At 53.7% G+C, this 23,630-nt stretch overlaps 1 pseudogene across 1 annotated transcript in view; it reads right to left on the bottom strand.

Moving 5' to 3' along the window:
* LOC309585743 (olfactory receptor 14J1-like) overlaps positions 1–23,630 on the bottom strand; it is a 62,447-nt pseudogene that overhangs the window by 16,741 nt on the left and 22,076 nt on the right. The window lies entirely within an intron of this gene.

Consider the following 23,630-nt stretch of genomic DNA (forward strand, 5'->3'; position numbering starts at 1 on the left):
GCCCCCGCCGGGGCATCTGCGGCTCGCCTTTGGAGTCCCGCAAGCTCCAAACATCGCGCCGCCCGCCCCGACAGACAGCATGAAAGAGCGAGCCCCAAATCGATTCCCTGCGAGCTCCAAATATCCCTCCCCCCTCCAAAAACACCGCCCGGCATGTTTGGGCCGAGCTCCCCCTCCCCGGGCACCTGCGGGATGCGGGGCGGGCGATGCTCCCGGCCCGAGCGGCTGCGGATCCAGAGAGCGCTGCCCGCACCTGGAGCCTCCTCCGCCTGCTCCGGCTCCTCCTTCTTCCCCCCGTGCCTCCTCTTCCTCCTCCTCTGGCCCGCCTCCTCCTCCTCCTGCCCTTCCTCCGTGCCTGCGGCCGCGGCCCGGGAGCTCTCGGGGCAGCGGGGCCGGGCCGGGCCACGATGGGAAAGGGCTGGGTCACCCCAGAGCGAGCTGGGGCAGCGGAGCTTTGGGGCAACAGCGGCAAAGGGGTGCGAGAGGGGGGATCCGGGCAGGTGGGACAGCGGCAAAGGGCTTCCAGTGGGGTCCCCCAGTTAAGCCCAGCACCCCCAAAGCCCGTCCCAGCCCTCCCCGTTCCCTCCCCAGCCCCGGCTGAGTGCGGGGCTCAGCCCAGGAGCCGTCGCCGTTCGGGGCTCCCCCGAGTGCAGCAAACGGGAGAGTGCCCCCCGGGTGAAATGTTGGGGTTCGCTCTACCATCGGCGCTTTAAGATGCCCCGGTAAAGTCGGTGCCCACTGTAACTCCCGTTAAAAGGGCAACACCACTCCCGTTGATTCCGGCAGCGGAGCCCCGGGGGGGTTTGGGGGTCCCGGCAGGGTTTGGGGCCCCGGGAGGGTTTGAGGCTCCTGGGAGGGTTTGGGGGTCCCAGCAGGGTTTGGGGGTCCCGGCAGGGTTTGGGGGTACCTGGGTGGTGCCGATGATGGCGATGGGGACCCCGTGCTGGGTGTGAACATTCGCGAGGGGCTCCTGGGGGGATTTTGTGGGTCCCGGGGGTTTTTGGGGTCCCGGGGGTTTTTGGGGTTCCCGAGGGGAGTTTTCAGGGGTCTCAAAGTGGGGGTTTGGGCGATCACAAGGGGAATATTTGGGTGTCCCAAGGCTGTTTTGGGGTCCCTGCCGGTGATGGAGATGGGGACCCCGTGCCAGGTATAAACCTTCTCAAGAGGGTCCGGGGGGTGTTGGGAGGTCCCGTGGGAATTTTGGTGTCCTGAGAGGGTTTTGGGGGGGTCTGTATGGGGCTTTGCGGTCCTGGGGAGTTTTTGGAGAGTCCCGGGGATATTTTCGGGGTCCCAGGAGAGGTTGGGGTTCCCCGGGGGGGTTGTTGGGGATTCCCGGGAGGTTTTGGGGTACCTGGGCGATGCCGGTGACAGAGCTGGGGACCCCGTGCCGGGTATGAACCTTCTCGCTGCGCACGGGCAGCGTCAGCGTGTTCAGGGAGATCCTGGGGGGCCTGGGGGGTTCACCCCAAATCCCAGGGGACCCCAAATGCTGAGGGACCCCTGAACTCCCCTCACCGCTGGATCTGCTGCAGGCAGGGGGGCACCAGCACTCGGCCCCCACCCCCCACTCTGACGGGGGGGCTGCAGAAGAAATCTGGGGGGCACAGACAGGTGAATGGGAACACCTGGGACCATGGTGGGATCATAGTGGGATCATCCTGGGAGTGACTGGGATCATACTGAGTGTAACTGAAAGTGACTGGGATCATACTGGGAGTGACCTGGGCCCCACCCCAGGTGGAACTGGGGGAACTGGCCCAGCCGGGGCTCAGGGTTGTTCTCCCCCAGGGCTGCTGCCACCCCCGGCCCCAGAGAGCCGAGGGACAGGGGACAGCCGAGGGACAGGGGACAGCCAGGGAACACGGCCTGGCGCAGGGACACTGTGCTCCAGCACTCTGGGCTGTTGTGCCCGGGGCGTTGCCCTTGGGCTCCCAGGACAGGCAGAGGGGGCAGAATCCCCTCCAGGAGCTGTTGTTGGCTCGAAGCTTTGGTGTTGGACATTCTCAACCACTCAGTGATTTCATAGTCTCCTCTATGATGTCAGACCTCTGCCCAGTGATATCACAGCCTTATCTGCGATGTCACAGCTCACTCTATGATGTCACATAGCAACCCTGTGATGTCATAGCCACTCTGTGATCTCACACCACCTGTGATGTCACAGTCCTCTCTGTGATATCACACAGCTGCTCTGTGATGTCACAGCTGACTCTATGATGTCATACAGCCACCCTGTGATGTCACAGCCTGTTCTGGGATGTCACACGACCACTCTGTGATGTCACACCAGCACCCTGTGATGTCACAACCTGCTTTGTGATGTCACAAGTGCTCTGTGATGTCAGTCTGCTAGATGATATCTGACCTCTGCCCTGTGATGTCATAGCCCAATCTGTGATGCCACAGCACCACTCTGTGATGCCATAGAACCACTCTGTGATGTCACAAAGGTGCTCCATGATGTCACAGTAGACTCTATGATGTCATACAGCCACCCTGTGATGTCACAACCCACTCTGTGATGTCGCAGCCAACTCTGTGATGTCACACAGCCCCTTTCTGACATCACAGCTGCTCTGGGGGTCTGTGACACAGGCACAGAGGTGTTCCCAAAACTTCAGTGAAACAAAACCTCCTCAGCACCAGCGCAGCACGAAGCAGCAGCATTCTTTATTGGGCCGGATGCACGAGGGGAGAGCCCCTCCCAAAGCCGTGGGTGCCGAGTTCAGGAATGTTCCTGTTTGCAGACTGTGCTTCACAGACACATTCCCAGATTGTCCCACAAGAAACACACACACGATCATCATTGCCCCAAAATCATTGCAGATTTCCCCCACCCCTTTGCACATCCCTTCTTCTGCCCTGGGGGTCTCCTTGGGGGTCCCTGGTGGTCGCTGACCCCAAAGCCAGCCCTGACTGCCCGGTGAACTGGTGAAAGTTGGCACACCTGGGCTGGTTGCTGCCTACAGAATCAGCCTTGGGTGGGTCCATGGCCAGTGGCTTTTGGAGAAGAAGCATTGTATGAACCCACCAGGTGCAAACGGTTTTTCATCTGGCAAATCTCCCCCCCTTGGAGGGCTGTGAAGCTTCTCTTCCCTTCAAGCCTTCAGAAGCCTCACTCTGCTCCTTTACTCACATCCCACGAGTTCCTCAGCTGCTTTCACAGCCATGTTCTTTACACAGCTCAAAGCAAGTGTCCTAAGCACAAGTAGTGCCGTGATCCCAGTTAGACTTTGCAAAAGTGAGGCCAACCATCAGTCAGGGAAAATCCAAGTCCTCTAAATATTTTATCCAAACAGTTACTGTCTAACCCTCCCCTTAATTCCCTGCTGGATGCAGCAGCCGATTTTATCCTCTCTACCTGATCATCCAATCCAGCATCACATTTGGAATGTGCACACAACAAGTGTTGCTGTTTCAGTTCAAGAATCCACACACTCCCTGTCCATGTAGCAGCAATAGGGCTAAAGCCAATCTGCTCTGGAAGGTCATTTTAGCTGGGGCTGGCAATTGTTCCTTTATTTCAGCAAACCCCAAAGGAGCTGCATTCACTGAAGTTCCCATTTGCAGAGCCCAATGGTGTGGGGCTGGTCTGTTCCTAAAGGCAGATGTTTGCGGAGCAGGGATGGATTCTAAAATCCATCCCGCTGGAGTTCCCGCACTGGGATGTTTCCCAGTTCCATCCCCTTTAACCTTTCCCCACAGTCGGGTTCCCAGTGGTGACTCCTTGCACGAGGGACGGAACGTTCATACCCCCAGTGTCCATGGTGCTCCTGATTCTCCCAGGGGCAAACGTGTGCTCCAAATTCCATCCCTTCCCACCCATCCTGGGGCTCCTAAGGATCTGACCGTGTCCTGCTGACACTCTGTGCCTCTCCAAGGCTCCTTGTTTGTTGGCTCAGCCCAGGTGTCCCTGAGAAAGGCAGAATCATTTCTACAAACACAGCCCAGCCTCAGAGCCTGGGCCACAGCCAGGAGCCGCTGGACCTCAGCATTCCAAACAGCTCAAGTGTCTGTCCCAGGGCAATCCCACTTTTCCTTGGTCCTCAGATCCTTTGGCCTTGACCTTGTTAAATCTGGATATTTTATACCCACCTCTAAGGGGTCCTGTGGGAGGCCTGGGCTCCCTGCCCAGCCCAGACACCCCTGAACTGGCTGGAAACATTCCCAGTGTCCTGTCTGAGGGCCATTCCATACTGCTGGAATTTGACAGCCCCAGGGGGTATCAGTGCAATCTGTCAGCTGATCAATATTTCCTGAGGTAATTTCCAGATCCGCTTTGGAGATGTTACAATTCTCAGCAGTATTGGTCTGATGTGTCCATGGTAAGGAATATTCTCCTTCCATCCCTGTCCAGGTGCCCTGGGTGCTATTTCCTTCCCACACGCATTCCCAGATTTTTGTCAAATTGCTGACTGAAGCTCCCCACGGAACTGGATTTTCTGCAGAGGTTGGTGTTGGCAAACAAGCTGTTACAGGGGTTACATTCTGTCATCTGCCAACATCTTGCAGTGACTTTGAAAACCCCATTTCCCTTCCCAGAAGTCAGGAACATCATTTCGATTATTATTATAGATACACAATTATTGATCATTTTTATCCAGATCCAATAAATAGTATCCCCTTAGAAAATCATATTCAATACCTAAAACAATAGGATTTATGTAAAACCCCAAACCCCACGGTGTCAGTCAGTCTTGTTTCTGCTGTGTATAACGTGTGCTCACTGGTTTTACCCACATGTGATGAACCCCGAGTTGGATTCCTTCTACCTTGAGTGCAGGGTAGGTTACCAGGAGGACTTGAGATGGTCCCTTCCACTTTGGCTGGATTGTTCCAAAATTCCAGGTTCTGGTGCACACCGCATCTCCTGGTTGGAAAGGATGTACAGGCGAGTCCAGCCCCAATGATCTGTTGAGAACCATGCACCTTTTAAGGCTTACAAGAGTTAGTCCCAGTGCTATTAAATATTCATTTCAGCAAAGCTTCTGAGCCTTCCCTTGTCTTGTTGGTGCCACATGGGAAAGCTTCTGGCCATCCAGAAAAAGGATCCACCAATGCCAAAATGTGTCAGTCCCCTTCTGCCTGGGCACTTCTGCAAAATCAGTTGGCCAAAATCACCTGGTGATTCCCATTTAACGAGCCCTGCAGGCAGCCTTCTTCCTTCAAAACCAATCCCATCTTTCTCAACAACTGATCTATCATTTTTTGCCATTTTGGTGCTTACTAGATGCCTTTGTAAACTGGCCACCAGATTCTCCATTTCCTCATGTGTTTCCTGATGTTTTAGTTCCGTTCTACATTAATTGTGGAGCTACAATTACCTGCCCACACGGGGTTACCAATCACCTGCTGGGATTTTCCGTAGCTGCTGCTGCTGCTGGGGCTGACTGCCTGTCCTGATCACTGGAATCTGGTTGTTGTTGCAGAACATTCCAGTTTTTGCTAGGTATTAGTGCAAGGAGAGCTTTTGCAGCCCCCTCTTGAGCTGCTTGGTCAGCCAATGGATTCCCTGGATTACCTGGGGAGTCTCCAAACCCATGGGCTTTACAAGGGCATCAGGGCCACTTCTTTTGGCTTTGGCACACTCTGCAGTAGGGGACTGATTTCTTTTTGTGCTCACTGGAGACCTCTGTGCCCTTTCCTTCCACGTGGCTCCCTGGGCATGTATTATTCCAAACCCAGAGTTCAAATCAGTCCAGATGTTCACCCTTTGTCCTTCAGGGATTTCTAGGCAAGGTCATTCATTCTGCTTTTTGTGCTGCTCTGTTCAAAGCTAAAGCCTGGCCTTCTAGGACCTGGCTCGAGGTTCCCACTGCACACCCAGCTGCCCGTTTCCCATCCGCACCACGCTGCTCCCACCAGGGTGCAGGGCCAGTGCTGGCTCCTGCATGGGATTGCTCTCGAGGTCCCAGAGTCTGCCAGAACACACTTGTTCCATGCATCCCAGGCAGTCATGGCACAAAGACTCCAAGCCTTCTCTTAGAAGGGACTCGAACACTTCCCTCTTCCCACCTTGGGGACCTTGAACCAAACCCTGCAAAGCTTTTGCTGCACCTTACAGGCAGGTCAACAGTTTACACCAGGAAAGGAAAAGGGAAAGGGAAAGGAAAAGGAAACGGAAAGGGAAAGGAAAGGGAAAAGGAAAAGGAAAAGGAAAAGGAAAAGGAAAAGGAAAAGGAAAAGGAAAAGGAAAAGGAAAAGGAAAAGGAAAAGGAAAAGGAAAAGGAAAAGGAAAAGGAAAAGGAAAAGGTGCCTTGATCTGAGCAGAGCTCTCTCTCTGATTTCCTTTGGAGCAGGGATCAAAGGCTCTCCCCAGAATCCTTCCGTGCTGCCTGCAGGTGCTGCCATCCCTCAGATGTGTTGGAATTCCAGAGGATGAGGCCACGGGGTGTCCCAATGGTGCCTTGGTTCCATGGCCCCGCAGTGTAACCATGGTGTCCTTGGCTCTGCAGTGGCACAATGGACCCTTCATTCCATGAGGCCCCACAGTGTGGCAATGGTCCCTTGAGTCCAGGAGGCCCCACAAGGTCCCAATGGTCCCTTGGTTCCATGGCCCCGCACTCTCACAATGCTCTCCTTGGCTGCACAAGGTCCCGCAGTGGCACAAGGGTTTCATTTTCTCCTGGATTTCTTTTAGCTTGCTTTCTTTCTTCATTCTTTCCTCTTTTTTCTTTCTTTTTCCTATTTTTTTGTTACTTTCTTCTTTCTTCTTTTATTTTTTCTTGTGTCTTTCTTTTTTTCCTTTTCTCTTTCTTTTTTGCTTCTTTCCTCTTTTTTCTAAAGTTTTTTTGTTTCACATTACTTAGTCTTCCTTTCTTCTTTTTTTCTTCACTTTTTAAATTTTCTTCTTGATTTCTTTTTGTTTTCTTTCCTTCTTTTTTCTTTCCTTCATTTTTTTACCTTTTTTCTTTTTCTTTTTTTTTTTTTTTTTTTGTTGCTTTTTGGTTTTCATCTTTCTTTCTTTTTTTTCTTTCTTTGGTTCTCTTGTACTTTTATTTTTTCTCGTGTCTTTCTGTCATTTTCTTTCTTCCTTGTTTTGTTCTTTCTTCTTTTTTTTGACTTTTCTTAACATTTATTTTCTTGTTGGTTTCATGTTTTCAGTCTTCCTTTTTTTCTTCCTTTCCTTCTTTCATTTTTATTACCTTTTTGCTTTTTTCTTTCTTTCTTCATTTTTCAATATTTTTCTTGGTTTTTTTATTGCTTCTTGCTGCTTTCTTCTTCATTTCTTTTTTTTTTTCATTATTCTTCCTGGTCTCACATTATTGAGTCTTTCTTTCTTTTATCTATTACTTTCCTTTGCTTTTTAAATTTTCGTGTTGATTTCTTTTAGCTTACTTTCTTGATTCTTCACTCTTTTATCTTTTTTTCTTTCTTTTAAATTTTTTTTATTACTTTGTGTCTTTCCTCTTTCTCTTTTTGCTTTCTTTCTGTTCTTTTCTTTTTTTCTTGTGTCTTTCTGTTCTTTTTTTCTTTCTTCCTTGCTTCTTTCTTCTTTTTTTTCTTTTTCTTTTATTTTCCTGTTGGCTTCAGGTTACGTACTCTTGCTTTCTCTGTTTATTTCTTTGTTTCTTTCTTCTTTTCTTTTTTTCTTCACTTTTTTCATTTTCTTGTTAATTTTCTTTTCTTTCTCTTTCTTTCTTTCTTTCTTTCTTTCTTTCTTTCTTTCTTTCTTTCTTTCTTTCCTATTTTCTTCCTTTCTTTCATTTTTATTATCTTTTTGCTTCCTTGCTTCATTTTTTAATGATTTTTCTTTCTTTTTTAATAATTTTTTCTTGTTGGTTTCCTGTTATTTAGTCTTGCTTTCTTTCTTTTTCTTTTCTTTTTTCACCACTTTCATTTTCTTTTTATATCTGTCTTTTGATTTTCTTCCTTTCTTCTTTTCTTTCTTTCATTTTTATTATATTTTTCTTGCTTCCTTTCTTCATTTTTAATGTTTTTTCTTTCTTTTTTTACTTTTTTATTATTTCTTGTTGATTTCTTTTTTCTTTCTTTCTTTTTTTTCTTCTATTTTACTTTCCTTCCTTCCTTCCTTCCTTCCTTACTTCCTTCCTTCCTTCCAAATTCTGAATTCCGAATTCCGAATTCCGAATTCCTTCCGAATTCCTTCCGAATTCCTTCCTTCCTTCCAAATTCCTTCCAAATTCCTTCCTTCCTTCCTTCCCACACAAGCCACTTCTCACCACATTAAACAGGTGCAAAGCAGCAGGATTCCCTCCTAACTGGGGTCCTCTCACCCACCCAAAATGTGGGGACTTCACCTCAGCCCCCCAAATTGCAGGGGGTTTACGGCACCTTCCCCAAATTCACTGCAACCTCCCAGAAGCCACCTAGAGACCCCAAAATTGTAAAAAGCAGCAGGAGTCTCCCCAAAAGCAGCTCCTGGTTTTCCTCCCTGGAGTGCACCACTCCAAGTGCCCAAACCACCCCATCCCTCCCAAACTTCAGCCCACCCCAATGATGCCACCCCCATCCCATCCCATCCCACCCCATCCCACCCCATCCCATCCCATCCCACCCCTCCTGGACACCAATTCCCCTTCTGTGCTTCCTGACTCCCCACAGCCGGGCCTTGGGGCTGACGGATCGAGCCATTTGGGGCTGCCATCGACACATTGGGGCTGGCATTGAGTTGATTGCAGGCACCCGCTCAATCCCTCCATCCCAAATGGGAGCTTGGAACCTCTCCTCAGGCCTTGCTGTGCCCATGGGCTCACCTCAAGTCCCAAAATGAGAGCCAGGGCCCCACAGCCCATTCAGAACCTCTCAACATTGCCAGAAACAGCAGCATCCTTCCCAAAATGGGCTCCCCACATCCCTGACAATAGGTCCCCCTTCCAAGGAACAGAGCCCCCCTCTCACAACCCCTCCCGAAGCACTGGGGGCACCCCAAAACTGCCTCAGGAACGGGACATACCCTGAGATCCCTTCAGGAATGTGGGATACCCCAGAACCACTGAGGAACGGGGTCCGCCCGGCCTCATCATGCGCAGCCTTCAGCTGGCTCAGGCAGAGCCCATCCCGCCCTCAGCAGCCCCAGCCCAGCCCAGCCCAGCCCTCCTGGGCAGGAAGCCCCAATGGCCGAGCCGGCCTGGGACACTTGCAGGGATGCGGGGGCAGCCGCAGCTTCTGGGGCCAGCCTGGGCCAGGCCCTGAGCGCCCTGCCAGGGAACCATTGCTGCCCCACATCCCATCTCAGCCTGCCCTCGGGCAGCGGGAAGCCGTTCCCTGGGGCCCGGCCCCGCAGGCCCTTGGCAAGAGTCTCTCTCAGCCAGCAATTGCTGCTCCTCCCTGCTGCGGGGCCCAAGCTGCAAGTTGATTTTCTGCCGCTGGCCCCGGCCCAGCCCCGAGCCAGGGCCAGGCCCTTGCCCTGGAGCTCTGCGGGCGCTGCCTTTGTGCGGCCGCAGCGCAGCGGCCGCAGCTCGGAGCTGCCCTTTGTGTCCCCGCCGGCAGCTGCCAGAGCTGGCGGGGCCGGGCCAGGGCCGGGCCAGCCCCGGCCTTCCCGGCTCTGGGACACAGCGGCGGCAGCCCCAGCCTTCCAGCCCTGCACACGCTCCCACACAAGCCTCCAGAGCCGCGGCCACGCAACGCAACTGACCGGCCGCTGACCCCCCAGCCTGGCCTGATGGCCATTCCTCTGCCCACACCTCGGCCAAGCTCCCCTTGGCCACCTCCTGAGCCACAGTGCCACGGACAAGTGGCACATACAGCTACAGAGCTCTGCCCAGAGCTGGCAGGGAACGTTCATTCAACAGAAAAACCACCAAGAAAAAGAGAACTGCCCCCAGCAGAGCTGTTCCCTCCTGCAGTAGTTACACCTGCACACCCACAGCGCCTGAGACTGCAAGCAATGAGCATTCCCTGGGCACATGTGCAGCCCAAGCAGCTCGAGGACAGCCTTGCAGCAGGACTGCTCTCAGCTGAGCCAAAAAGGCCCCTCTGGCAGCTGCAGGGCCATTGCAAAGGGCAAGGGCCAGAGCCTGGGCCCACGGCAGAGGAAAGGGCTCTCAATTCCCCTGCCCTGGCACCTCAACCCTGTTCCCAGGCTGCTTCCCACACAGGATTGCTCTGCAGGACTGCGGAAAGCTGAGAGGCAGCTCTGGCTTCTCCACTTTTCCTGTGCTAAAGCTGCCTGGCAGAAGAAATGGAGGGACAGCTCTGGTGGCACAATCCCTCCCGGCCCAGGGCACAGCGCTGGGAAGGTCTTTCCGTGCCGAGGCTTTGCTGCGGCCAAGGAAAGCTCCTGGCTCAGGGTCACCTTTCCTGCTGGGCCAGAGCCCCCGAGTGGCCCAGCAGCAGCAGAGAATTCCAGCACAGCCCCGGCATGGGCAGGGCGGCCCTGGGCGGGCTGCGGGAGCCGGCAGCGCCTGAGCTCAGAGCAGCTGAGCCCGGGGGCTCTTGGCCAAGGCCGAGGCCCAGCGAGCATTTCTCAGCTCGCAGGGCGGCCTGGAAAGGTGCTGGGGGGGATCATTCACCCCCCAGGGCGGTCCCAGTGGCTCCCAGGATTTCCATGTCCGTGCTCCCAGCGCTGCTCCCAGCCCTGATCCCTGGGGATGGCAATGTCCCGCTCCCTTCCCGGGGCAGGCTCACACCTGAGCCAGGTGTGCAGGGCAGGACCTTGCCCTGAGCCCAAGCCCTGTCCCCCCTGCAGGATCTGCTTCCCATCGGCCTCTTCCTCCTGCGGCCCCAAGCCCAGCTCGGTGCTGAACGAAGGGCGCTGGGCCGGGGTCATCCCCCGGCGGGGGCTGCGCACCCCCTCTGCCCCCTCCCCAAATTCCCTCCCGGGGCAGCAGGGGCTGCCTCAGGAGCCCTGTGGGCAGGGAAAAGGGGGTGACACAGGCATGGGGGGGTCACACTCACTCTGGGGGGACACACACAGCCCCTGGGGACCCCCCCTCACCTTCTCCTGCAGCGCCAGGAGGATGAACCCCAACATGGAACCCCCAACTCTAGGCAGCATCTTGGGGGGGTGGGTTCTGGTGGCAGCTTTGGGGTCTGGGGGAGAGGTCACATCTGCCCTAAAACCCCCTCCCATCCCCACAGCCACTCCCAGACCCTTCAAACCACCCCACAGCTCCTGGCCAGGAACCCCCCCAACCACTCCCTGCATCATAAATGACCCCAAAAACCACAAAATTCTCTCCGAGTCACACGGCCCAGCCAAGATCACCAGAAGTCTCTCAGAGACCACTCCAAAAGGCCCCTCCAAGCACCACCAATGCCCTCAAGAGACACAAAAGCCCCTCCCAGTCCCCCAAGGAGCCCCCAGACCCCTCCCACCCCCCATGGCACCGACAAGGACAGGCTGGGGCACAGGAACATCCACAGCCCAGAGCAGCTCAGGCACTTCAGCAACGATTTGGGCACTTGGGAGGTCACTCTCCAAAGGGGGAGACACAGGCCAGGGACTGGGACAGACAACTGGAATTCCTGGAGAACAGAGGGGCTCAGGTGCACACGTTCTGCCAGCACAACTACGAGATTGTGGCCCCAATCTGCCTGGCTTCGTGGCCCCACAACCCTCAGATCCTCCCAAATATTCCCCTGAACAGCAAAGTCACCCCCAAATTCCGTAAAATGGTGCCGCTTTAGACCTCTTTGTTTAATTTCTTTTATTTTTACCCCAATTTTGGTTGTTTCAGTAGGATTAACACAGAAGTTACTTAGGCTGCAGAAGATCTCCAAGATCATCCAGGGTGGCTTGATACCACCAGAGAAAACAATTGGACAGAGCAGATGAAATTTTTTAGGGTGTAAAGGTAAAAAATCAGCTCTTCCCAATGAATCTCCAATGTTGATCTGAGTCCCGATGGATGTTCCTGCCCCTGCATTCACCCAGGTGCCTACAGGGATCCAGGAGAACGTGGAGAGCACCAGCCAGGGCTCTTCCCAACCTGGATCACAGGGAATGTGGGTCACCAGGGCTCTGCCAAACGTGGCTCATCTGATGGGAGATGGAGTTGGAGCAGAGGACAAAGCTCTTCCCACAGTCGGGGCACTCGCAGGGCTTCCCTTAGTGGTACCTCCGTTGGTGTTTGGTCAAGTGAGAGCTCTGTCTGAAGCTCTCCCCACACTCGGGACACTTGTAGGGCCTCTCCCCAGTGTGGATGCGCCTGTGGGTGACGAGTTGGGAGTTTTGTTTGAAGGCCTTCTTGCAGTCGGGGCAGTGGAAGGGCCTCTCATCCGTGTGAATCCGCTGGTGCAGGAGGAGACTGGAGCTGGTGTGAAACCTCTTCCCACACTCGGGACACTCGTAGGGCCTCTCCCCGGTGTGGATGCGCCGGTGGGTGACGAGGTCAGAGTTGTACCTGAAGCCCTTCCTGCAGTCAGGGCAGCGGAAGGGCCTCTCATCCGTGTGAATCCGCTGGTGCAGGAGGAGATTGGAGCTGGTGTGAAACCTCTTCCCACACTCCCCACACTCGTAGGGCCTCTCCCCGGTGTGGATCATCTGATGGCGGATCAGGTGGCAGCTCCACCTGAAGCTCTTCCCACATTCCCCACACTTGTGGGGCTTCTCCCCATCATGAAGCTGCTCATGAACCACCAGCTCTGACCTCTGGCTGGATCTCCGGCCGCCTTCCCCGCACAGGGTGGGTCTTTCCTCCTCAGAGCACCCTGGGCTGCGTTTGCAGCCCCTCCTCCTGCGGGATCTCCGGGGCTTTTCCTCCCCGTTGGATTCCTGCGCCGTGGAGCCGCTCAAAACGGCCTCTTCCACCAGGTTCTGCCGCGGGCATTTGTCCTCCCTGGGCTCTGTGCTCAGCTCCTTGTCTGGGGAGGAAGGACAAGGAGAGGATGGGATTTGCCTCCGTGCCACAGGGAAGGGGAAGGAGATCCCCCCAGTCCGTCCCCGGCAGGACGGCGTCGGCAGCGGGGTTGTCCTGCAGCCGGGGGCGATGCTGGGCTGGGAGATGGAGCAGGAGAGAGGGGAAAGGGGCACTGACTTCCTCCTCACCTGCCTGGGGCTCCCGGGGCATCTTCCTCTTCCTCACAGCCTCCTCCTCCATCTGGCCAAGGGCTGGGAATGGGAAATCCTGGTTTGGGGAGAAACAAGGGATGAGTGTCCTGGGTTGGGGCTTCCTCCTGCCCAAGTCCAGCTCTAGAAGTCACCGGTGTCCATAAAAACCAACAAAAAATTGACAGTGACTCCAGAAGAATCCTCCAGGAGTCCCCCCTTTCCAGTCTCCTCACTTTGGGTTCTGGGGGCCTCCCTTGTCAGGGCTGCTGGGGGTCCCGTGAGTCCTGGGGATCCCCCTCTCCGGGGTCCTGCTTAGGGATGCTGGGGGTTTCAGGGGTCCCACAGGTCCCTTTTTTCCTGATTCTGCTTTGGCTCCCAGAGGTCCCAGGGTCTCCCTCTTCAGCCTCCCTCCACTCCAGGCACTTGAGGCTCCCCTCTCTCCTTACCCCCCCTTTCAGGGCTGAGGGGTCCCAGCCCCACCTCATCTCCAGGCCCCCCCACCCCTCCAGGCTCTTGGGGGTCCCCCAGCTCTGGTATCGTCCCTCTCTGCTCTCCCCACTCCAGGGGTCCCGTGTTCCAGCCCCCAGCTCTCCTGGGGATCCCCAAAGCCAACGTCCAACCCTGCAAGTACCGGGTGATCCTCACATGGACCCCCAAGGGGCAATTATGGCTCAGCTTTGGAGTCCTGCAAGACCCACATATCCCCTCTGGCCCAAAAAATCCCTCCCAGGGACATGCAAGGACATCTGGGGCTCGATTCCAGAATCTGCAAGCTCCAAACACCCCTTCAAAAAAACCCCTCCTGCTGACCCCCCGATAGATTTGGGGTGAGCTCCCCCTTCCTGCTCACCTGCAGGATGGGGGGGAAGATGCTACCGGGGCTGGGGGTGCTGCGGACACAGTGGGCGGGCGGTGGAACCTCGTGGTTCTCCTGCTCCTCCTCCTCCTCTCTCCCTCCTCTCCCTCCCGCTCCTCCTCCACTCCCACCCTGCCCCCCCTTTCCCACCCCCTCTGCCCCACGGCTGCCGCAGCACCGGCTGCTGTGTGGGGGGAGCCCCGATCAGCCCCAGGCATGGACAGGGGGGTTGGGGACCCCCCCAGTGCGGATCCCTCCCTTCCCCAGAGCCCCAGGGAATTGCTCCAGGGCTCAGGTGCTGGGGGACAGGGCTGGACCCCCATGGAACCGCTCTTCTTCTGCCCCAACTCCACCTTTCCCTCCCCTCTCCTCCCCTTTCTCAGCGTTCCCCCAATCCACAGCCCCATTCCAGCTCAATTTGGGTGTCCCAGCCCCCTCCCGCTTTGTTTGCGGCTCCCAGCCCCCTATCGCCCCCCCCCCCACCTTCTGCACCTTCCCCATCCCCAATCCCCACCGCCCCTCCCCCGGCCTTGGTTTTGGGGGTTCCATTCCCCATTTCGCTCAATTTGGGGTCCCAGACCCGCCCCCCTTCTCACCGCTCACCCCGCGGCCGGGGGGGCTCCCAGCACCACCAGTGCCACCAGTGCGGCCCCAGCTGCCCCCACACGCCCCATGCCCAGCGCCGGGCGCTGCCCACAGCCCCAAAGCAGCCGCGCTGTGCCCTGGGGGGTCCCCAGAGCGGCCCCGCCCCGCACGGCACTGGGAGCACCAGTCCGGACCAGTGCGGAGCGCGGGCGGGCGGCATCAGCCGTGCCCGGGCAGGGCCGGGCCCCGCGGGGCTCCCGCCCGCACTCGGCCCCCGCCGGGACAGCGCGGGGGGGCCCGGCCTGGCCGCCCCCACCTCCCCCTCCCCAAATTCCGCTCCGGGGGGCGCTGGCGGCGGGGGGGGCTCAGCTGGGGCCAGAGCTGCCGGAGCCACGTGTCCCCCGCTGCCGGCACCACCCCCTCAGGATTAGGGGTGCCCCAAAACTCCCTCCGAGCTGCCGGATACCCCGCACGCCCCTCAGGAGTGGGGTCCCCCCGGCCTCATCATCCCCAACCTTCGGCTGCCTCAGCCCAGGCCCCATCCCGCCCCATCCCATTTCTCCCGGCAGCCGCCACCGGGACCCCCAAAACCCCGCGTGCCGGGGGCTCCCCAATATCCCCCAAGGGGCATTTCCGACTCACATTTGGAGCCCTGTAAGATCCAAACATCCGCCTCACCCCCCGCCCCACCAAACCCCCTTCCCCCAGGAACCAACAAAGATATTTGGGGCTCGGTGCTGGAGTCCTCCAAACTCCAAAAATCCCCTCTCCCAAAAATATCCCCAGTGACTGCCCAAGATATTTGGGGCGAGCTGTCCCTACCCAGTCACCTGCGGGATGGGGGGAGCGAGGCCGAGAGCTGCGGACACAGAGAGCGATGGATGCACGTGGAGGCTCCTCTTCCTGCCTCCTCTGTCCTGCCTCTTCCTCCCGCTCCTCCCCTTTTATCTCTCCTCTTCCTCCCGCCCCTCCCCTTTTATCTCTCCTCTTCCTGCCGCTCCTGCTCCTCCATCCGCCCTCCCCCCTCGCTCTTCCTCGTCCTCTCCTGCCCCTCCCCCCCTCCTCCCGTTGTTTGTGGCTCCCATCCCGGCTTTGTCTGGCATCAGCCCTGGGGCCGTCCCGTGCTCAGCAGCAGCAGCAGCAGCAGCAGCAGCAGCATCCTGTGCTCTGGCAGCACTCGCTGCTCCTTAGGGAAGGCTTTGGCATTTCTGCCGGGCACAGACACTGAAGCTCACCCCGACCTGCCCCGCTCCCATTGCTGTCCCCTGGGCGCTGGGCAGCTGCTGTGCCAGGGCAGCCAGAGACACAAAGGAAGCCAAGTCCAGCCCAGCTGCCCGGGCTGATGCAGACGAGCCCCAGGGCCGAGGTCCTGCAGAGCCCCACGGAGCCCTGGGCTCCTCGCTGGGAACGGGCTGTGCTGCGGCTGCCACAGTGGCCACAGCGAGTCCTGGGGCTCCCCCGGCGCCGCTGCAGCAGCACCCAGGTTCCACCTCCTGTGCCAGGCCCTGGCCAGGGGCCATCAGATCCATGGGCTCCGTGCCGAGGGGGAACACAACAACAGTGGATCGGATGCAGCCCCCAAGGACCTCGAGCAAATCGTGCAGGAACATCCAGACCTGGACCTGACGTTTGCAAAGCTGCAGCCGGCAGAGTTCTGTGGCGCAGGAGAGCCGGCACGGGGAGAGGAGACCTGCAAGGAGCTGCAGGAGAAACACCCTGAGCCTCAAAGGCCGCCACAGCCTGAATCTGTGCTGGGGAAAGTTCTTCCTGTCCGGGAAGAGATCCCGGGATGAGGCAAAAGCCAAGTTCATGGCTGGTGACACGATTGCCGTGCAGGGAGGGCAGAGGAGGGACTGCGGGCGGAGACTGGGAGCCCGGGAAGGAGGGAGGGGTGGGGAAGGTGTTTCTTTAGGATTTGTTTTAGTTCTCCTTGTCCTGGTGTGATTGGTTTGGAAATAAATTCCATTAATTTCCCCAGCTTGGGTCTGTTGTGGCCCTGGCAGTGAGCAGTGAGTGAGCTCTCCCTGCCCCGATCCCAGCCCACGAGCCTTTCCTTCAGTGCTCTGTGTGCTGCAGCTGTGAGCAGAGTGCCAGAGCGGCTTTGGTGGCCCCGGGCACCCGGCCAGGGCCAGCCCAGCGCAGCGGTGCCTGCAATTCATTCCCTCGGCTGCAGCGCTGAGCGGCTGCAGGGCGGGTCCGGCTGCGCGGGCAGGCGGCTCCAGAAGCACCAACTGCGCCCCACGGGACAGGAGGAGGAGGCAGGGGGTGCCGGGGGAATCTCCTTCCTCCGAGCCGGCAGGGCCAGGCGGGAGAGACTGGAGAGAAGGAAACGGAGAGGAGGGACGAGGCTGGAGCTGTGGAGAGCTGCAGGGATCCGGGGCAGCTGGGAATTTTGTTTTCCAAATCTCTGGGGCGAAAGGAAGCGCTGTGAAATCCGTCATGGAAAAGAGAGGAGAAATAGCGATTGATGGAAACCGACACCCCTTGGGACTCAGTTTCTCCCTCTGGACTGCAAAAGCTGACAGACCCCGAGTGCCGACGGACACCCGTCCCCGGCGTCACGGCCCAAGGGATCGGAGCTGTGGCTGGCGGGGCTGGAAGCTCTGTCCAGCAGCTCCGCTGCCGCCCCCAACCCTCGGGCTGGACCGTGGGGTCTGGGACACAGCCCCGTGCTGGGGGGCGGCAGCGGGAGCCGCGGGGCCCGGCCCGTGGGGGCGGCCGGGCTGGAAAAGTGCGCGGGGCCCCAGCGCGGTGTCCCGGTCTTGTTCCTCACCTTAACACAATGTCTTCAACTCCCTGCGTGCCCTTCATTTAATCAGCATTTCCTAAATGCTGACCCATCCCATCATCAGCTCTACCCGGAACAGAATTTCCCAGGCCATTCCAAGTCCTTTATAGTTCTGAAAATACTGGGGCCAAGCCCTACCCGTGATTTCCCCCACCCCCGCCTCCATGCAGACCTTGTTGTCTGCCAGCACCAGGATAGTTCCCACTGCCCCAGGTCTGCGTTTAGCAAAGCCAACAGTACTTCTACCACTGCTTTCTGCAAGACCCCAATTGAGTCTTTACATTTCAACATAACCAGATGATGTCTACTTAGCATGAAATGTAGTTCCTGTCCAAGAGTTGCATGTCCCAAGCAATTTCTTAGCAGAATAAATTTTAAATCCTTTGGGTTTCAGTGTTTGGAAATCATCTGCTAGCGTATATAGCAACTTCACTGCATTCTTATTTTCATTATCTCTGTAGAGCTAAGGAATTCCAACTATGAGAGGCTCTATTCTGTAAGCTCATTAAAAGTTAATATCCACCACAACACTGTCTATTTTATTGGTTCTTTGCAATTGCTTAGCAAAGAAAATAAGCACCAGGCTTTTAAAGAGAGAGACACACTTTCTTACATAGAAAGACACAATCTTGTTGCCACCAAAGCACTCACACAGGTGAAAGTCACAATTTTCCTGCCTCTTCCTTCCTTTCCAAACCAGTGCAGCATGAGAGAAAGCAGCTGTTTCCCGAGGCTGATGGGTCACAGACAGGTAAGGTGACATTGAGGCTTGTTCCTCAGAGGCAGTCAGCAAGCAGCAGATGATGATCTCAAGGATCCAGGTGACACCATCACCCTCTCAAGGGAGGAATCCTTTAAGCAAGCACATTGCTCATCACTTCCATCCTGCTTTGGTTTAATGAACCAGCTCTTCCTGGCAATGAGCAGCAAGAGGATCTAATTTGACTGTTGCTATCCTTTTACATTTTATTCAATCATTCCATCAGAACAGGCATTTTACTTTTGTTTCAGTTACTCCAGAGGACCTTGGCACAAAGCAAAATGAAGTCAAATGAGAAATAGCTAGCTTAAATTTATATACACCAACAAATCATGCTGTGTTTCAACAAGTGTAAGAGAGACGTGGGACTTTCCTTTCCTCTGAGCAGCTTCAAGCATAAAAAAAGCAATGATGCAACTTTCATTAATAAAACTTTCTTAGAAATCTCTTCTTATGGACAGATTCAACATCTGCAGGAGATACCCAAAACACACTCATTGTGCTGCACTTCCCCTTTTCCATTCACGTGTTATATATACTGAAAATATGTTACCGAGTAGCTATGAACACACCATGCTCCCAGATTTTCCCTAAGTAAAACATGTATCTGTGTATGTTATAAACGATCAAACACAAGGGAGAAAAGCCTGGCACAGATACTGCAGCAAAGGAAATTCATCACATTACAGATCTCCCCTGATACTGAGATTGGCCAGGACTTTGATCAGTGATGGGAAGGAATTTCTCATCTTCCCATTTTACAGCACCTGAGGCAAGAAGGACCCAACGCCTTAAGGGGTGTCCAAGATAGCACAGAAATTTAAACAGAGCCATTTACAAAGGGCAGCAACTCATCTGACCAGTTCACACCTCAGATAACTATCTGCAGAACCCAGAGCAACACAATACTCCAAGGAGCAGTGAGATAGCCAGAAGGTTCTCAGCTCAAGAAAATCAAGCAAGAACAGGATGTTCCTTAGCCTGGCTAACCCAGATAACATCTCCCAGCCATTAGCATGAGATGAAACAGAAAGAGAGAGGCTGAATCACTTGCAGTGTACAGATACTGCCCGAGGGAAATGTGACAGGTGACCTACAACATAAAAAATGCACTTAACTCTAACAACTAGGAAGTGAAGCTAAAAATGAGAAAAATTAAAAGCTGTTCTTGGATATGCAGTAAAAAGCACACTGACATCATAAACGGGAGAAGGAACACAAAAGCACCCAGCTGTTCAAAAGCTGTGCAGTTAAGGTACAAAGAAATCAATGGTTTTTTAAAGAAAAAATCCCTCACAAGGTGAATGAGCTCAGTAACACTCAAAACAATATTATTTGTTAGAAAAATCATCTGCTCCAGTGCCTGAAGCAAAAGGTTTGCCATTTATTCCATCATTCCTTCAAATCCAGGGATTAGTGAGAACTTCTTAACAAATTCCTGCCTTGCCTTATGGTCCTTCAGCTTCACCAGGGCCAAAGCTTGCTGCTCAGAGTCAGTACACAAATCCCTGTGGTGTTACCATCCTCTCTGAGTGAGAAAAGCACTCGAGATGGTGAACAAAGAGATGGGGCAGTTTCCTGATGCCTGAGAAGGATGTTCTTAAGATAAACAAAATTGCCCAATCAAAATTTATAAAGAAATGACATTTATTATGCGACCAAAATATTGGTTTTAAAAGCCACGATCGAGAAAAGCAGCTCCGAGCCCGGGGTCGGAGCTGGGTGAACACGCATAGATCTGATCTCTGTCGCACCAGACCTCCCAAGTTCACGGATGCTGCTTTGGCTGGTCCCTTCTTATACATTTTTTGGGCAGAGTCCGAATTAATTCTATTCTTCTCGTCATTTTAGCATATTCATGAAGTTTTCTTGTCCCGGAGTTGGGCTGCACAAAGCCTTTCCTGGATCCCAGGAATTGTCCATCCTGGGTGATGAGTGGGCCATTTCTGCTGATGAATGGGCCATCTCTGCTTCCTGGAACAGTTATTTTTAGTTCCCGGGATGTCCGATTCCTTATCAGATGAGATGTAGATATCAGAAGGTGGCAATCAAGTCGTTATGGTGCAAATGTCCCGGTGATAAGATCTAACCCCACCTGGGTGGAATCCTCACTTATTGTGAGAGAACTTCTTTTAGTGTTGTGAAATTTTTCTCTCAGCCGGGCTGCTCAAGGGATTTTGAAACTCGGTCTCTGTAGGGTCTGATTACACTCCAATTTTATACATAATAGCACAAATTACATACCTTATTTATAACATTCTCAACTCAGTGGCACAAAGTCTGCTTTTGTTCAGACAGGAATGAAGAGGAAAAATGGCAGAAATTCATAACAGGGACGATGAGGAGAAACATTGGGCTGTGCACACATTCAGTCCAAGCAACATCAATGCCAGGTGTGGTTTAAAATTCACGTTTGTGCTTTATTAAAGCCACGCACTGTATTTATGGCTCTCAGTGAATTCTGTATCCAAAAGGGACACGTTAGATGATTCAAAATTAGTTGGATTTCTTTCCTTCTCCTGTAGCAGTGCCAGTAGGAGAGATAACAAAGGCAGTTCCCTGGCCTTCAGACATTGCACAGAAGTGGGATCCATAGATACAAACTCAGGCAGCCGAACTGCAGGTATTTCATTCAGGGCCTAAGACATGAAGCTAGGCTTCTTTTAATAAATCACGGGCAGGGATGAGCTCCTGACATTAATATTGCACTCCTCCCTCTTTCTGCTGAGACAGTCTGGCCAACACGAATATCCCTAATACAGATCCAGGGCTCTGGTATAACAGCCACCCCAAAAAGCCATAGTTCCAGCTACCTTTCCTTTCTTTGCATCATACCAGGAGGAATCAAAAGGAATGAAACCTATTTCATTTATTATTACAGGTGAGAACCCCTCTAAGTACATAGAAAGAGAAGTTGTAGTTTGTAACCTTGTTCTCCATCTAGAAGTAAAACAAGGGATGGTGTGAGGCAACGAGGGGAACAGAGAAAATGCTGAAAAGAAACTGAGGGATTTGAAGCCAAATTTTCAAGCATTCCAGGCAATCACACCACTCAGGGACAGTCTACAGCTCAGCAAATCACATGCTGGAATGCAGTGGAGTATGGAGTAGGGCAATAGGGAACTGCTCAACAAAATAGGTGCTACAGCCTCTTGTGCTCAGGCTCTTAGCCCAAAGTATGTTCCAGCTCCAACTGAAGGGCATTCTGAACCAGAAGAGCACTGACCTTTTTGATTTTGGCAGTTCACAGTTCTCAGACAGCAGAACGTCTGTGGTTCCTCTCATCATTATTTTTGCTGTTTTCACTACTGGCCATCAAGTTTCCTGCAGTAGCCATCCATGAACCCCGGATCACTACTACATTAATAACACAGAACATGGCTCTCAGAGTGCATTAGTGAGGTACCAAGAGAAAACCCAAATGATGATCCTCCTCACTGAAAAGGTAACAGACAAAAAAAATAAAAGTGTGAAAATACTTTTTAAAAGATGGCTGAAATGAGGCAAATTCTTAAAATTAAGTAAATGTCTGAAATGAAATTTAAGCAAATTTAACTGTTGCAAAGTATTCTGAATACACATACAGTACAATATACTAGAGTCCAAAATTAGAAAAACATCTGGTCATGGAAATATGGGGTAAGGGATATGTTTATTTGGAACAATGAGTTCAGCAGAGGTCTCTTTGCTACAAATATCTTGAATTTAATTCTTCTGCCTTGATACAATCTCCTGAGAAAATAAAAAAATAAAATAAAAATCCTATAGGAAAAACTTATGTTGGATGCAATCTATTCACTCAGACCTGATACAAAAGTCTAATTTATTCTCTTGATTTATTGTCTTAAGGAGAATGAATTAATTATTCTTCCACTCAGAAGTCTATGGCATCAATCCTGGAGTTGAATCAGAGAAAATTCAATCTCTCATGAGTTCCCACTCCATTTACTTTTCTTGTAAGTGTTCTGTTTTGTTGAAGTGAAAGCTCCTCTGGACTCAGGCCCAGAGGGAAGCCAAAGCACAGGGGTTGAATTAAAACCTTTGGACAAGCTGAGATACATGAAGTCACACCAAAGTGAAATAGAAATACAGATTTTTTAACCTTTAGTAGAAATATATGCTAAGTGCCTTAAACATTGAAAAGCTGCAGCAGAGACCTTAAACACAGTTCTTACTGCAGCAGTGTTACCTTTTCACAGAATTCTTTACTTTAGACAAAATATGGATAGAATGACACTGTTCACATTTTTTAGATAGAGCATTCACGTAAACAATAAGAGCTGATAGAAACTGCATCCACAAATCTGTGTAATACCTGTGTAACACTGGTGTGAGGCTTACGACTGTTAGAATTAGACCAGGATCGGTTAAGAAAAGGAAAACTGGAATCGTGTGTTAATCTTATTGGTCAATTAACAAATCTAATCCACACTTCTGTAAGACAAAATATAGAGTCTAGAGCATATAGAGCATATAGAGTATAGAGCATATAGAGCATATAGAAGAAGAAGAAGAAGCTGTTTTTACCTGTTGTTGCTGTTGCTGCTTGCCTTTATCATGTAACCCCCTTTGAACTCTGCCTTCAAGAAAGCTGTGAGACTATGAAATACAGAACTCAGCAGAACAGCAGCCTCCTCTGCTCTCTCACCCTGGTCCGGGAAGGAAGGGTACCCCGTCCAAAGCTCAACAGCGCAGAGCCCCAAGGCTGCTGTGGGCAGCAGGGCCCAGGGGCCGTTCCCACCCGCAGCGCTCCTGTCCTGGGCTGGGCCTGCACAGGGGCTGGGGCACCATGGCTGGGGCAGCGGGGCACAGAGGGGCCACGGAGCCGCTGCCGGGGCTGACAGCAAGGCCAGGGACACACAGGGAATTTCTGGGCATTGCCTGCGCTGGGCAGGGCTGAGTGTGGGGAAGGCAGAGCTCAGCTGGCCTCGGTGGCTGCAGGAAAAGCCGAGAGCCCGAAGAGCCCCCGTGGCTGTGCTGGAGAGCAAGGCTGGAGGAGGGAAATGCGGGGCTGCTGCAGGATGGGGAGGGGGATTGAATTCCAGCAGGCACCGACGGGGGGCTGAGAGACTCAAGGGCTCCTTGGCCTGAGCCTGTCCTGGAAAGGTCTCTCAGCCCTCTGTGCCCATGAAGGGCTCCAAGGAGGAGCAGAGCTCATCTTGGCAGGACCCTCATGGAATCCCTGAGGGACAAATGCCAGTGCCTGCGCAGCCTTCCCAACGTCCCTGACACCAGAGGCCTTTTCCACATCCCTCGGTTCCAGGTCAGTGCCCAGAACACAGCACAGGCCTGTCCAGGTCCTGGGGGCGATTCCCAAGGGAGGCAGCTGTGATTTCTCCCCACAGACCCACCACTCCGGTGTCTCTCTGTGCAGCCCTTGGCTGTCCTGAGCACTTTCCCTGGAGCCTCCCTGCCCTGGACGTTTGTCTGCATGCAGTTCTCAGCACAGCCCAGCAAAGAATTCAGGTGCTTTCCCAGAGGACATTACTCTGGCAGTGAAGTGGCCTCAGGGCACTGTTTGTGCCCCTGGAATTGTGCCAGCCCCGAGTGCTGCTGATGGTGTTTGTGCTCACTCGGGTTCATCTCCCCACACCCACTCGATGCACTGCTGAAGGCTCCTCAGGACACAGCAAACACGGACTGCTGGCCTGGTCACTTGGTGTCCCTCCGTGCAGGGACAAACAAC

The sequence above is a fragment of the Coloeus monedula genome (assembly GCF_965178545.1).
Source record: "Coloeus monedula genome assembly, contig: HAP1_SCAFFOLD_212, whole genome shotgun sequence".
Lineage (NCBI taxonomy): Eukaryota > Metazoa > Chordata > Aves > Passeriformes > Corvidae > Coloeus > Coloeus monedula.